This window comes from Crotalus tigris, unplaced genomic scaffold (genome assembly GCF_016545835.1).
Source record: "Crotalus tigris isolate CLP2741 ecotype Arizona unplaced genomic scaffold, ASM1654583v1 scf7180000019636.1259824, whole genome shotgun sequence".
Taxonomy (NCBI): domain Eukaryota; kingdom Metazoa; phylum Chordata; class Lepidosauria; order Squamata; family Viperidae; genus Crotalus; species Crotalus tigris.
In genome coordinates, this window is record NW_024097633.1 from 291,746 (window position 1) to 308,453 (window position 16,708).

The 16,708-nt window shown below is 34.7% G+C and overlaps 2 long non-coding RNA genes across 2 annotated transcripts in view; one reads left to right on the plus strand and one right to left on the minus strand.

The window, feature by feature from the left end:
- Window positions 1-5,032, plus strand: part of LOC120317383 — a 53,109-nt gene extending 48,077 nt beyond the window's left edge. The window contains exon 2 of the long non-coding RNA XR_005559219.1: window positions 4,955-5,032. This is a non-coding gene — a long non-coding RNA (uncharacterized LOC120317383). The remainder of the gene's footprint in view (window positions 1-4,954) is intronic.
- Window positions 1-16,708, minus strand: part of LOC120317382 — a 192,393-nt gene that overhangs the window by 62,982 nt on the left and 112,703 nt on the right. The window lies entirely within an intron of this gene.

Below are 16,708 nucleotides of genomic sequence, written 5' to 3' on the forward strand. Positions count from 1 at the left end.
CAACAGCTTACCAAGTGGTCCACTGTTTCTTCAGCTTCTTTGCATAGGCGGCACTTACTGTCTGTTGCTGTCTTCTCAATTTTGACTTTGTATGCATTTGTCCTTAAGGCTTGGTCTTGTGCAGCCAGAATTAGTCCCTCGGTCTCTTTCTTCAATTTTCCTGCTCTTAGCCATTGCCAGGTTTTATTATTATCTGCTTTCCCAGCTATTTTTTTCATGTATTGGCCATGTAGTGCTTTGTCTTCCCATGCCTCTATTCTGTTCTTCATTTGGTCTTTCTTGTAGGCCAGTTTGGTCTCTCCAGTAGTTAGTAAGCCTTCCTGATATACTAATTTCAGTGCATCTTCATCATTGTTCTTCAGATATTCTTCCAAAGCCATTTTTTCTTCTTCAACCATCTGATGTACTTGTAGCATTCCACGCCCACCTATTTGCCTTGGTAGATAAAGTCTATCAATGTCACTGCGTGGATGAAGGGCATGATTCATTGTCATTATTTTTCTGGTCTGCCTATCCATTGCTTTTAGTTCTGCTTGAGTCCAGTCCACTATTCCAGCTGTGTACCTAATGACTGGGATTGCCCAGGTGTTGATTGCCTTTATGGTATTTCCTCCATTGAGTTTGGATTTTAAGATCTTCTTCACTCTCTTGATGTATTCACCTCTAATCTTTTTCTTGACTTCAGTGTGCTTGATGTTGTCAGCTTGAAGGATACCCAAGTATTTGTAGTACTCTTCCTCATCCAGACTCTTAATGTTATTTTCGTGGGGCATCTTGATTCCTTCAGTTTTCATTATTTTTCCTTGTTTGATAGTAAGTGTGGCACATTTGTCCAAGCCAAACTCCATTACAATATCTTGGCTATATATACGGACAGTGTTGAGCAGCGATTCTATTTCAGATGATGTTTTTCCATACAGCTTCAGATCATCCATATAAAGGAGGTGGGATAGTCTGGCAGATGTTTTTGATGTTTGATAGCCATGTCCTGAGTTATTCAGTATTGTTGACAGAGGAAACAGTGCAATAACAAATAGTAATGGTGATAATGAATCTCCTTGAAATATTCCTCTCTTGATATTAACCTCTCCCAGCCTCTCACCATTGATCTGCAACTGTGTCTTCCATTGTGCCATCGATCTTTGCACAAATTTTCTGATGTTTCTACTGACTTCTGTTATTTCTAGGCACTTGATTATCCAATCATGTGGCAGAGAGTCAAATGCCTTTTTGTAGTCAATCCATGTCACATTCAGGTTGGTCTTCCTTCTCTTGCAGTTTTCCAAGATCATTTTGTCTATTAGGAGTTGATCTTTTGTTCCTCTGCTATTGGGGCGGTTTCCTTTCTGCTCAGGTGAAAGAGATTGTTTTCAACTAGATGCTGTTGCACTGCATCAGCTACTACACCAGTTAGTAATTTGAAAGTTGTTGGTAAGCAGGTAATTGGCCTGTAGTTACCTGGTGTTGCCCCTTTTGCTGGATTTTTCATTATTAGGTAGGTTTTCCCAGTTGTTAGCCACTTTTCAATTTCTCCTCCTTGTAGTATATTGTTGAACTGTTTGGCAATGAGTGGGTGTATAACAGTTAGATGTTTCAACCAAAACCCATGCAGTTCATCTTCACCTGGTGCTGACCAATTTTTGATTTTCCTTGCTCTTTTTTCTACCATTTTTGTTGTTATTACTAGTTCTTTCATTTCAACTTCTGTTTTATTTGCATCCACCTCTTTTAACCAAGCCGCATCCTTGTTGTATTTCTTTGGGTTATCCCATATCTGCTTCTAGAACTGCACTGTTTCTTCCTTGTCAGGTACTGACTGATTCCTTGCAGTTTCTCCATTGATGGATTGGTAGAAACGTTTCTGATTGGATTGAAATTGGAGGTTCTGCCTATAGTTTGCAATTCGAGCTTCATATCTACTGATTTTCCTGGCTATAGCTGTTATTTGTTGCTTTATTATTTCAAGTGCTTCCTTGATCTTCCTTGTTTCTAAGTGGTATTTCTTGATTAGGTATTCTTTGGTCTTCTTGTTCTTCAGCTTCTTTTCTTTCATCTGTTCTAGCTTGCTTGCATGTGATCTTAACTTGCTGATCTTATTTTCTAGTCTAACCTTCCATTTTTCTGGTGCACTGTTTGTTTGTTTTTCTTCTTTGTTGATTTTGCATCCCAGGTATTCTGTTATAACTGCAGCTGTGCTGTACATTAGTTGGTTTGTTTCTTGCAGTGAATTGGTGCTTATACTTGATATTGCAGTATTTGCATCTTTTAATGCTTGTGCTAGCTGTTTCTTTGGAACAAGCTTCAATGCAGGTAGCCTTATTCTGTTGTTTTTGTGCTGTTCTAGATGCTCAGTTATTCTTTGTTTCAATTCTTTTATTTCTTTAGTTAGAGGGTTTTGTTCTTCCTGAGGAAGAGGTGCCTGGTTTCCAAATGAGAACAGTTGTATATCTCTGCTGGATTCCTTCACTGCCAACTCCCCCTGGTTTGCCTCTACATTCTGAATTACTTCTGGTAAGGCTTTGATTTCTTTGCCCTGGGTAAACCTTTGCAGTTTGTCCAATTCTGTTTCTGTGAATACTTTATTTCGTGTTATAAATCGGCATTGATCTGCTAGTCTCTGTTCTGTTATTTCTGATTCTGGATGTTATTATTATTATTATTATTCATCATCATCATCATCATCATCATCATCATCATCATCATCATCATCATCATCTTCAAAAATAGATATGTTATATGCCTGGGATCTCCAAACTGAAAAATGGGAGACCAGTATGCCTGTGAAAACCTCTTCTGATGCCATCCCGACCTCATCCAATTTTATATTGTTTAGAAAAACGAATTTCAAAATATGACCTCTGTGTTCTTTTAGAAAATAAAGTAGTATATTCTGACAATTGAATGCTTTTCTTTTTTTGAACATTCATAACACATTTTCAAAACATCAGATGTGCCAATTTGTCCCCCCTCATCAAACTGGGGCCCCTTACAATTGCTATAGGACCATTTATCTTTTATTTTTCTCAAATTCTATGCCAAATTAAGATTTAAACCTCATAAAAGCAGATAATGAAGCTACCTGTTTCCATGTGGGTTGGGTTACTTGGATTTAGATTCTATGCTCACAGTTACAAAGATGTTCAGAGCATCCAATTTCATAGGATTTTCATCAGGATAAAATGCAAGAGCATCAGATCAGGGATTCTTAATTCATTGAAGAAAGGATGGGTTATCAATACAGCAGAAATGACAAAAGCAAAACATTAATGTCATAAGACATAGCTGCAATTCTATTCTCATTTGATTATTTAAAATATTTTCTAAAAATATTTTATTTGCTAAATAAACTTTGCTTATGTGTGCATGTGTGTTCACATGCTTGTCCCTATGTATGTGAATTCTTTTAATTTGGATGAAATATCTATTATTTGAAGCAAATTTCCACATGATAATGTTATTATAACAACAACTGCCATGTCAGTCATCAAGGAGGTGTGCCAACATAAATGTTCTGTGATCAGTTAAATAAGCCATCTTGGCCTGGTGCCTGTTTATTTTGCATACTGGCATGGGTCCCATAGTAACACATGTAACTTCATTAAAATGCCACTTTTGATTTGAATGCCTTGCTTTATAAGCTAGATAGCAAAACTGGCACTCAGAGAATGAAACATTAATTAGCACTTCATAAATTGGCATGTCTTACTTCTATGCTGTTCAGTGTGGTATTGTGTAGCTTTTATGTAGTTAAGAAAGCTAATCAATGTGTACATTTAACATGTACAATTTTTATCAATGTTAGTTGATATTGAATAACATATTCCTTTGTTGAATCATTCCTTCTCGTGCACACATACACGAGATGTGAAATCTCTTGAATTCAGATCAATGTCTGAAAAGGACTATTGTAGTGCATTCCATTCCCCCACTTGCTCTAAGCACACACGATTCATATACAAATGAATATGGGCAAAACCACTCAAAACAGTGAGGTATAGAACTGAGAGCACAGGGCAGAAGCACATAGCACATGGAATGGAGTATTAAATAAATTTACATGGCTGCTCAACTCATATATGGTGACAATGGACAGTGACAGCATTAAAAATCCAGTACATAAAACACCAACACCAACAACCCTACCTCCACCACCCTGGTGGCAACAGATACAATCAAATCAGCTTACTTAATCGGCTCCCTATCAGCTTGGTTAATATGTTGCTTAAGGTTTCATGAAAATACTCAAAGAAGTCTGTCCTTCAGGTACATCGTTGATCTCTCATTCTGCTTTCCAAGGAATGTTCCCCCACAATCCATAAAACTAATTACCAGTCAGAAAATAACATTTGTGTCGTTTGAAATACCCATAGAGGGGATTATCCCTCCCATCTCCAGATTCTCCTATCACAAAAATTGAAGAGGCTGCCAGGAAATAAATGTAATACTTTGTTGTAGAAGCAGCTCATTTTTTTCCATGCTGCATGATGCAAGCTATGGCAGAGAAGGGAAGCAGTAAGCAGACAGGCCCAATAGGATATAAGTAACTAGTTTCTGGTTCATGCTTTAGTTTTCTTAATGATCCTTTTTTTAATGAAATATGAACAAATAACAATTCTGCTTCCTTTTTCAAGAGAGCTACATTTGGCTTTCTGGAGATTTTTTCTTGTCTTTAAATATGACCCAGATGAAGGATATGCAGCAGTCTAGTCCTTAAAGCCAATATTATCATTACTCCATTTTGTTTAAACATGTGCATGACTCATTATTTAAAAAACAGCCAACAAATCTTACCATTAGTTATTTGCTGGTTTTAGAAATCAATCTGAGAAGCTATGTAACTATTCACAGTAGCCCCTGGTGAGATAAAACCAAAGAAAGGCTCACAATGGCATTCCTTTCACTTGACATTATTATATCTGTACTCACTAAATGTTTTTAAAACCATATTTTGCAGAATCTGAACTAAATAGCAGTTCTTCGTTGCCTGCCTGATGATTCACAAAAGAAAGAAAGAAAGAAAGAAAGAAAGAAAGAAAGAAAGAAAGAAAGAAAGATGCTGCATTTTGAGGAATACTTAATAAAAGAATTAAGACTGAGAGAGTGCATCAATAATTCTGCCCTATTGTTCGGTTATAAAGGTTACAAACATCATAGTTTCCAGAACTGATGAGAAAATGAGAAGCTGCTTAGAATATGCATAATGCTTTAGATTTGATTCCAAATATACTATTAGTTTGAAACATCCTATTATAAATGTAGAACATTTGGTTTAAATGTAACATAGACTGTTTTGATTATTTGGGACATGCTGTGAACTCAAAGCATAAATACTATGCTATGTGCATCTTTCTAATTTTGTGAATATATGTTTGCCAATTCCAGCTTAAATTAATTGCAGAAATTTCTTTCTGCAAATGAATGTGTATGAATATGTGTATTTCTGTGTGTATCTGTATCTACCAGAAGAGAAAGGGGAATGAGAAACTAGAGCGAAATGAGATTTTATTAACCATAGGAGGAAAAAAGAGAGAGAAGTTCTACAGGTAGTCCTCAACTTACGACCACAATATGTGATCTTAGTTTTGGGAAATTGAAATGAATTCTACTTGGCAAGGAGAATGCAGCCCAAGGAACATTCATTATCCTATTCCATTAATTCAAGCATAAGCAACTTTTTTGTAGCTGGCTACTCTTGATTCCCAGGTAGTATGCCACAGTTTACAATTCCCAAAGTAAGCTATGTAGAATAAAGATATGGGCTAGGTCAAGAGAAAAACTACATAGGGTTTAATTTAATTTAAAATTAACTAAATACATTCAAATGTAATATCTGTACAGATTATTATTCAGTGATAAAACTATCAGCGATTCCAAGCAGTCTCAAAGCCTCAGTTTGTACATCTCTGAACTAATTCATCTTATGTTTATATATTTACATTTCTTACATATCTACAACCAACCTGCATAAGTATGATTGTAATTCTAATCTCATCTCCTAATTGTAATTCTAATTCTAAACCTAATTTACAATGGAGTAAATAGCCCTGAACTGAGTGGGACATTATTTTCAATTCAGGTTGTTTAGACTATGCCACACAAGTATGCAAAATAAATCATTCTTAATTTGTATGTTTACATCCATGGTAATATCTTACAATGATATGACTCCCGCAAATCTCACACAATAAATGCTATAATGGGAAAAATTGAAGCAAATGCAAAATGGAACTTTACCTGTATTTGTTTCTATTCATATAATAAGGAGAAGCCACTTGAATATTAGATCCATAAATTGTATCCCTATATCAGTTAAACATTGGTCTAAATCTGGGATCCCCAACCCCCAGTCCGTGGACCGACACCGGGCTGCGGCATGCCAGAAACCAGTCCGCGCAAACAAGCAAAGCCCTGTCTGCGGAATGCAGGTAGTACATGAAACCACACCCCCTCCGGTCCGCAGAAAAACCTCTCACCACGGAATCGGTCCTGGTGCTCAAAAAGTTGGGACCTCTGGTCTAAAGTAACAGTTCTGTAAAGTAATGTTATTCTACTGCAAGGATTTACTTACTACAACAATATAAGAACTGGATTCTAAAACCCGTACAATTTTTAATAAGCTATTAGAGCTAAGTATTTCAGCATCTATTCAATTCTAGCTAAGAGGTAATAGCAAATGTCTATATACTTAATATAATCTTTATATAGAAGAAAACTGTGTTTTGAGACAAAATGCATGCATATATTTTTGAACAAATGTAATTTAAAAAAAAAAAGCAGTGGAATAAATTCTGCCTGACCTTAAGTTACAATCTCAGATGGGAGTTGTCTATAATGTGCACACTGCGTCCTATTTAGTAAAAAGATTATAAAGATGTGCATTATGACTGTTTCAGAAGTACTAAGCAGAAGAAAGCAAATATTTGTTGACCTTCCATATAAAATCAAGCTGTTAATAATTAATCTATTAAGATACTTATAATGCATAAACAGATTCTTTCATAGACAGAAAATAATAAAAATATCATTTAGGTAGTTTCTTATTTCACAAATATGGAGTCAGTTTAAAATGCTGTTTTATGTACAGAGTTAACAGAAACCAAGTCAGATGAAGATGCATCCTTAGAGAATACAATATCAGCGTATGTGGCATAAGATCATCTTCCTGTACTGTTTTATGACCAATGCCGCGATGGTTATTTTTAATGAATATTTCATAAGATGAAATGATAATTTGATCACCCAAATTACTGTCAAAATCTGATGAGGTGTAGGAGAAATTGCACACTAAGCAGTGATTTGGGCACTTGGTGGGGAGTTCATCTGATCATTCTAACATGTGACTAGTGTAATGTATATTCATAGTTCCTGAGGATATACGCTATTGGGCGATCACATGGGTGGGAAGGGAGATGTCTCTGAGCAAAACAAGATTAATCTAATGTTTGTATCACTGCAAAAATGCAGGAAACAAGTCTCCCTCAAACAAAACTCTAAGATACAGAAAACCTATCATGATTCACAGAAGATTCTAGCTACCAGGTCTGACTTGTAAATATCTCAATGAGCACCAGGTAGCAGAAATGAGTTTGCGATCATCTAGCTTTCGTAGCCCAGAACTGGCCTACTTGCTTTCTTCCCAGTATGATACACACACAACACTTAACAGATTAAAACAAATGTTAGTAAATCATTCCAAAACAAGTGCAAAGAAACCCAGGGTAGTAGTATATTCATCCTAAAAGTCTACAGTTTGAAAGCCTGAGATACACAGTCATGTTACTTACAAAGCTGAAATGGTGACATCATGAAGGTGCTTTTCCTTTTCTTCAGCAGCTCATTCTTCCACGAGGAAAGCCATAATGTGACTGAGAAATTTGAATTTAGATATATGAAGATGGAAAGAAGAAAAGAGCATCCTGCTACTTTACTGAAAATTATATACATAGAACTATGCATAGCGTTTATTATCTATGGATTAATAAAAAATAGAGAAAATGATCTCAAAGGAATTTGGTATCACTTTCTATGTGTGATATATGACAGTATATTCTAATACCAATCAGGAATGAATGAGCAGCTGAGAAGGTTTAGATGTAAAGATACCTTATGCAGCCTGAAAGGCTTCATTTTTGCCATTTTCTAAACACAGAAAAATGCATCCCTCCAATTCAGAATATTGAATGTCTTATGGAAAGTGAAAGGTCATTTGTAACTGTCCAAAGGATTGATGGAGTTGAGATACCTCCTTGACCTTCACCCTGCACTCATAAAGAACAGTCTCAGATGACAGAGCATCAGGCAAATTTTCAGAAAATGTCTTTTCTTATTTTTATACTGTATAGTGGACTTGTTACCTGATATTTTTCATAATTGTATGAGAGGATTTAATTATTGTATGTCTTCCTTCATTAAAAGTACCTGCCAAATAATACTGTTAAGCTACAATTGTCAACTATTTCTTTTTTAATTCTTGCTATTCTATTCCATCTTAGTGTTCTGGAATAATTGCTTGGATATCCACAAAAGCAACATCAAGGTCAAATCTTACAAACACAGGAAATTCTTTTCCAATTAATTACTCTCTGTTAAGAGTGCATGTTTTATAAATCAGTGAGATGCTTCAAAAATCTGTAGTGTAATTGTCATGTAGAACAATTAGAAAGAACTTCAGTTGAGATGTTTAAAAAAAACATTAAACTTTCACAAGGCTTGTGAGAAACAAGCAGTGTATTGTATATTGATCCTTGTTCCATTTTTCAATTATGTAACACTTCAGTGGAAAGAAATGCAATACATATTGCCAACCATATAAGTTGAAAGTAAGGAAAAATTATTCTCTGAAAATTCCTCCTGTCACAATCCCATCTCTTCTTTCTCTTGGTGGGAGCAAAACTATAACAGATAATTGCAGTACTTGGTTTTAAACAAAAATTCCTAATACATAACAGACAAATGTAAACATCCAAATATCAATAGTACATCCAATAAATATAACTCAATAGGCAAAATTCATACCAATTTCCATTAGGAATTACCTCTTTTCCACAAATACATTTACTTTTTTTTTTTAACAGAGAAAGATTCTATTATTGCAGGAAGAGAGAGATCAGAAGCCCCTTTCCACATTTAAAACAGAGCTATGACTGATTTTAGATACCCTTTTCTACCTTCAGAGAAAGTTCTAAAACCTTCAACTCTCTAAGATTGAAGTTCCAGTGTTGGAAAAGAAAAGAACAAGTCAGTCTGGGGAGCATGAGATTCATAAACAAATGGAGAAACTGGATTCATGTAATCCTAAGATTTTTCATTCCTCACTCATGCCCTTGAGTCACAAAAACCATTAGATCTGTCAGGGGTGTCCATAGAGTAAGGTAAAAAGTAAAAGAACATTAAGATGACAGTTATGAAAATGCAATCAAAGCTCCATCCACTTTGATGCATATATATGTGACTTTACTGAGGATGCTCTGCAGTCTAAAAGCCTTCCATATAATTGTTCCCTGAATAAATGTGATAGAGCAAAAAATAATGCTCCTTATACCCTTCTGTCTTATTGGAACTAATCCAGATGTCTTCTAACGCTCCCAAGTTGACATTCAGGTGTAGCAGGCTCCTCCCCACCTCAGCCCTCCTGGGGCTCTTGGACCCTACCCCACTCTTCACTTTGCTCAACTGAGGCATCCCATCAGCCTCACATCCTTTCCTGCTTTCTCTTGATGCCTGTGACATTCTAGGCTGGACCTGGGGACAAGTTTATTCATATTGATGAAAATTTGCAATTTAAAAATTCGTAGGTAGAGTAATAACTGTATAAATAAGATCCTGGAAATCAGGGATTATCTCAGTTAAGGGCACATTTCTTTATCTGTGAAGCACCCAATCACCTGCTTGAGGTGGCCTATAAGAAAGTAAAGCAGTCCAGCCTGAAAAAGCATTAGAAACAGCTCTAGTTTCAAACGGCAGCAGGAAAACAGACAGAGTGATTGAATTTGTGGCGGAAGGGATTTGGAGAAAAGTGGATGGATGTCATAATTTCTGTCCTCAGAAAGTGGTTGCTACTTCATTTTGACAATAGAACCACTAGAATGGATAAGCCCCAAGTCTTGTATTGTCCAACTTCAGACATTAGTCAAAGACCTAGCTCTCTGGAAAAGGCTGTGTAATGTTAGGAAAGGTAGAAAAAGAAAAGAAAAGGATGACCAGGACTATGGGAAATCCTGAAAGGTCAGATTATGATTGGACTGTTATTGAGAAAAATCTATCAATGTGGTTGATAGGGGTCAACAATGACTTGATGGCATGTAATCAATCAATCTTATATGCAGAACATTTTTGGTTTGGTTTGTGCCTTTGAGTCAGTCTTGATTCCTAGTAACTGCATTGCCAAGTTGCTGCAGTTTTGTTGCCAAGATTTTCAAAAGTTTGCCACTGTTTCTTCCTAGAGCTGAGAGAAGTGACCAGCACAAGGTCACCGGGCAGGCTTTGTGCCAAAGGTGGGAATAGAACTGTTGATCTCCTAGTTTCTAGTCTGATGCTTTAATCACAACCTCAAACTGGTGCTCCACTCAGAACAATATATAAAGTTTATCATAATTTTTTCTAGATCAGATTAAATGTATAAGTCATTCCAATTTCCTCAAACATTCATAAAAAATTGACATAAAATTAATTTTACCCTTAACCAAAGGCCAACAGGGTAGAACACAAAGATTATCTGAATCCTTTTTGTAAAAATTAAAATAGGCTGTAAAAATATAAACCAATAACCAACTTATTATTGATACCAGTTACTGTTATGGCATCCCTCTGCCGATGCCATTAATATCACCCTTTAGGGAAAATAAAACAGCAACAAAAAAATGGAATCCAATACTGAATATAGTGCTTTGGTGTGCATAATAGTGGGTGAGTGGATTTGATTGCAAGGTTTTAATGTACAGTTTTTCAGTAATGGTGGGCAAGTGTTTTGATTTAAAGAATACTTGAAATGTTTTGCCATTGGCAATGACATCAGTTAATAACTTTCACACATAGGAATAAATTTCTGAAAGGTCTGAATGCTATCAAATTTATGATTTTGAGCACTGATGATGTTAAAAATGCCTGTGTGTGTGTATAATCAAAGTCGATTTTATTTCTACTTTTTGTGATATATATATTTAAACATTTCAATCAACAGGAATGCCATCCCTATGCCACAACTATTTTAAGATAGGTTTCAGTAGGTTCCATTATCAAACAGAGAGACAATTCTCCATTTCATGCATTGACAGCAACAAAATTGAACTTTCCTATATAGCAGATGTTACCAATGTTTCTCCACTTTCTTTTTCCCAAATGTATCTTCAGCCATTTTAATAGGCAGTTTCTATAATGTTAACGCCACCAAGATTCACCTGCTCCCTATCCAACTGAAAATCAAAGTGCATAGACCTTCAGACTTGTTCCATGCTTTCTTCTTGGCACTCCCAGTCACAAAAGGCAGATTCTCACTTGATTATATTTCAGACATGCAGACTGATTTAACTTACTAACAAAAGTATGTTATGCAGTATTCTAAAAACTAATCAAGAATTTAACTCTAGTTGAATTCCAGTTACTAAAAGTCTACAACTTGGTGACTACTAACATAAACCCCAAGATCTGCTCTACAGATACAACAGAACAAATTAGTGGACTATTGAAATTAGCAAAGTAGACTGCATTGTTTGACACTATTTTAAGGAAACATTGATATTTTTTTAAAAATCTATAATACCAGCATAGTTGGCAAACTTTGGGATAAAACTCCCTTTCTATATTGCTTTCTTATTTTGGGAAGTGGATCACCTACAAATTGCAGCAGGAAAGGGCAGCGGGCTTTGGTTTCAGACAGGCCAGTAGTAGAAAAGTGCCTATTCAACTCTTCAAACAAGGCAGCAGCATCTGAACAGAGACAATTCTGAGAATTGCAAAGTCTTCATATGAAAGCATTTTTAAGTGAATAAAAATAAATAAAACAAATCCCATTGTAATTGTCTCATTTATTAAATACTGGCAAAAGTGAATTGTCTAGCCAAATGCCCACCGTTATTGATTATAGTTATTTATAACTGGTTTTTTATGATAACGATCTTCCTATATTAGCTTCACAACAAGATCAATAACACAGAATCCAGTTAGTGCTAATACTAATACCAGAATTAATAATTATTATTGCTTCTCCTTCCTCTTCCTTTTCTTCTTCTTCTTCTTTTTCTGATTAATGATAAACTAAGATTTAACATTTATTGTTTATTTATTCTGTTTCTGAATGTTAGATACCAATGGGTGCTCACTATTTATACAGATCTATACATTCATATTGAAAATTTATATCAGTGTTTCATTACTGATACATAGATGGATGAAGACATGACAAAACTAAAAAAAAATTCATTCTACAGTTTTTCCAATCAGGGTTGACCCCATCCATGACTCTTACTGAATGCCTATTATAAAGCTTCATATGACATTTGGCATGTGTCACTCTTCTGAAGGTTACTGTTTTGGCAAATTTCATTCTGTTCTGCCAAATAAAGGAAAAAATAAGTTGTAGCAATTTTAATGTCTTATGGCTTAATGTCTAATGCTTAAGAAGGGAAATATTTTATTATAATTTGATAGTTGTGAGCTGCTCAGAGTGGTAGAAACTTGGACAGCATACAAGTTAAATAAATTATTATTATTTGGACATTTCAGTTTCTAGATAAAGAGTTAGATTTAGATCCAAACATAAAAGTGAGCTGTTTCTCAGAATGTAAAATCACAGTACAAATTCCTACTATGCAGTTCTGTGTAGAAGAACAAGAATACAGGTAAGCGTTTGATAGCTGGACAAATAAGAGCATAGATGGACGTTTTGTGGATCTCCACAATGTATTTATTTCCTATATATCTGATCTTGTGGTACAGGCTACCTGGTTACTGATTAAGCCTATCTTTAAAAAAAAGAATTCTTCCACTAGAAAAGAACATTCAGTTAACAAAAAATTATAGGAAGATTAATACCTCTTGGTTCTTAACACTCCCAGGTATTAATGCCCTACATTTTTATCATCAGCTAATATCTGTTATGATGGAAGAACACATTAAATCAGATCATCATTAAAAGGGCTTTTATCTTATGAATTTGTGCAAACTGTCTTAGCCTATCAACAATTTTGTCTAGAAAATATAGACAAATCTAGAAAGAAAGGTTAATGGGTTCTACTTTCCATTTCATCCCATTCCTGCTTTGGAAATCATCTAGTTCCCAAATCTTTTATCTCCATAATAACTGCACTGAGGGTTAGACCAAGACCTTTTAGCAGTTATATCACCAACCACAGCTAATTTCCTCTTTTTTATTAGGAATAGGTAGTCCATGGACCATTCTTTACAAAACGACCAAGCAGGGAAAGTAGAAAGTGAAAGAGATACCTATAATGGAGGATGGGGATAGTTTCATCATAATAACACATACACAAACATCATTTTTTAAAAAAATGCAAAGCCATCCTGACAATTAGATATAAGCCTTTTCCACTTACAGAAAACTTCTTGATAACAGAACAGATTTTCTGTGACTAATCTATTAGATATTTTATTAGCTTTAAATGACTACTACATTCCTTCTTTCTGAAATTTAGTATGCCTATAATGTCTATTTGTGCATAGTCTATGCATAGTCTATTTTTTTAACTTACTGAAAAATATTTTTAAAAATATATTTATAGCTTTTGCTTGCCAAAAAACAAATATGATTTACAAACTGGTTTCCAAATGGAAGTATGATTCATTAATAAAACTAAAAATGAGTAAATACAACTCAGCTCACATTAAAGTGTGTGTAGCTGAATACAACATTTCATGGAAGGAGAAAGGGCTTCTTTGGGAATAGTTAAGCTGTAATTCTGTATTCTCTGATTTAGGAGTAAGTCCTCATGACCTCTATCAGATTAACTTTTCACTAAACTTGTACGGGCTTGTATTGTAGGCTAACTTTCATGTGAACCGCTCTCTATATTTGATATTGAATTAAGTAAAATAGTCAGGTTCTACAGCACAAATATTTTGACTTGAATGAGTTAATGTTCTCATAGCTTTTCTAACCCGTTGTCTTTTTTCTTAAACAGGTACACGACTCTTGGTAAACTTTCTCTGCTTTCAAAGACAAACATAACTAATAATTTCTGTAAAGGTCTTGAGCCCTCGGAACATCTGTTTTTAGTTTACTATAAAAACGGTGTCTCTGATCTCATGTGTTGAACTACTGTATGTTTGCCACTGTCTATTTCCTGTGAAAAAATACACTGAACAATAATAGCTTTTGTTCCTAACCTTCCAGCTACAAAAGCAGCTGAACAAATATCTTTCCTGCTTTCATTTGGAATAATTTATGCCATGTATGTGTTTGCCCAGGGTCATTTGGCTTATTGGATGTTTCATCATTTAAAAATCAAATCTTTGCACTAAGAACTACTGAAACCTTCAGTCTAATAGGTTCCTCGTGCTAATGGCCAGTCTATTAATATAAGTTCTGTCTAAGTACTACTTCCCATTATATTTAACAATGAATTAGCATTATAGAGAAAGTGCAATGCTCATTACAATAGTAACAATTATATGTGTGAGAGGGTGTATATATTTCTACACACAATACCCCCCTTCTACTTATAGTTTCCATGAAAATCCCTTCTTTTTTATTTTTATTTATGTAAACAATTTTGTCTGCTCAAAGCTGCAAGAAAACTTGCACAAGAATGCCTTGAGTTTTACATAAGCTTCAAAGAGAAAATTATTTTATGTGTCATTAATATATTAAAAATACAAATACACACTCTTTCTTTAAAAAAATCTGGAAATCATCATTTAATAAAAACTATTGTAATTTGTATTCATATATTTTTGTTAAAAATAAATTACACTGAGTTCATTGAGCTTACTCCCAGGAAAGTCCATTTGGAATTTCAGCATTTTATAGACCAGACTAATAGACCAGAGAAATTAATGGAACTAACCTGAGTATGCATTTGAGGACCATACCATTACATACAAATAAATAATTTAACAGCTCAATCTAATACAGGCTCATTAATTTAGTGTATTGACCTAGTGTGTCCAGAGGAGGCGAGGACAAGCAAAAAGGGTTTTTTCCCCCTTCCTTTATCTTTCTATCAGTGACTGAATTCAAAGCATTTGGACCAGATGTGCATAACCTGAAACTTTAGGCCTGAATGCATCGTTCAAAAACTTGTGCATTGTTCTCACAAGTACAATGGGTTAGTTACCATGTTGTCAAAAGGGAATATTATTAAATGTATAACTGGATTATAGCCATTTAATTTTAATTAATTAGAAATTAAAGCACACAGTTTTGTCCTGTGCTCATTCAACATCTTTGCATAGTGTCCCTGGCACACAAGTCACAAGACATAGTAGCCGTGGTAGCAGTCTAAGTAAAGGGAAAAAAAAGTCAAGATAGTGGTTGTGCCCATTTTTTATAAGCATCACACTCATGATGCACATAAAAAATAGATGGAACATCAATTGCACATCACAGCCATCACATCAACCTTTTTGATTGCACCTTGCAGACATTTTTGTATAGTATGCAGCACAGAAAATATAGTGCAGTCTTGATTTAGACAGTCTTAACTCCATGGACATCAGGCATTCTTGCCTTTTCTGTACTGCAATACTGCATTACATACATTCATCACTAGATAATAAAAATAGTCCTGATTTGTTCTTATCACATTAACTTTAGAGAATGAGTTTTGCTTCACAAATATTTTAATCAAAATAGAAGAAGGGAGAAATTATAAAATCAATCTGATTTAGCTATGTGATGTCACTCAAAATCTATGGGGTTTGTTTATTTCTTTTTGTTTTGTTTTAAAGAGAGAGGATGAGAATACCAGATATTTGTTGCCAAAACGAAGAATTTTAGCATTACTCAATCTTTCTCTTCTTTGGGTGGAAAAAGCCACAAGTCTTTATAGTTTGGTTTTTGAAGACCAGAGAGTAATATTGCACTAGGAACCTAATAAATGGTTGCAAACAACAATAAAGAATGCTTATGATTTAAAGAAGCAAAGAAAACAGAGAACATTTTTTGGTGGAAAGCAACATTTTTTTGTTTTACAATTGCATATGAAATGATAAGGATGAACCTGAAGAAAGTTGAGAGGAATATTTCTATAAAAACCATAGTGATACATTACAGATTGGAAATGAATGTTATAATTGTTAAAGAAAAAACTGAAGAAAGGAAGTTAGAAATGCCATGAGAAAATTGAAAAATGGAAATGCTATAGACTGTGTTACTATATAACTATAAAACGTTTAAATATGTATGTGGTTTGCTTATGGAATGGCCATAAAATCTTAAGATGTGAAGATTGCATCAGTGCTTGATTATATGGTTATTACTGCTTCATACAAAGGGAAAGGTATCAAGGCCGACTGCAAAAACTACAGGGGGTTAGTTTGTTCAATGTATTTGGAAGATTCTGATTGAAAGGAAATGAGAGGTTACACTGATAAAGTGCAGTGTGATTTTATACCAGGCAAGGAATGTGCAGACCAGATTTTTGCTCCTTAGAGCAAAAACTGAGAAAACTATACTGTGAGAAAGATTATTGCATGTTTGTTGATTTAAAGAAAGCATATGAAGAAGTGGGTAGGCTTGAATTATGGAATATTT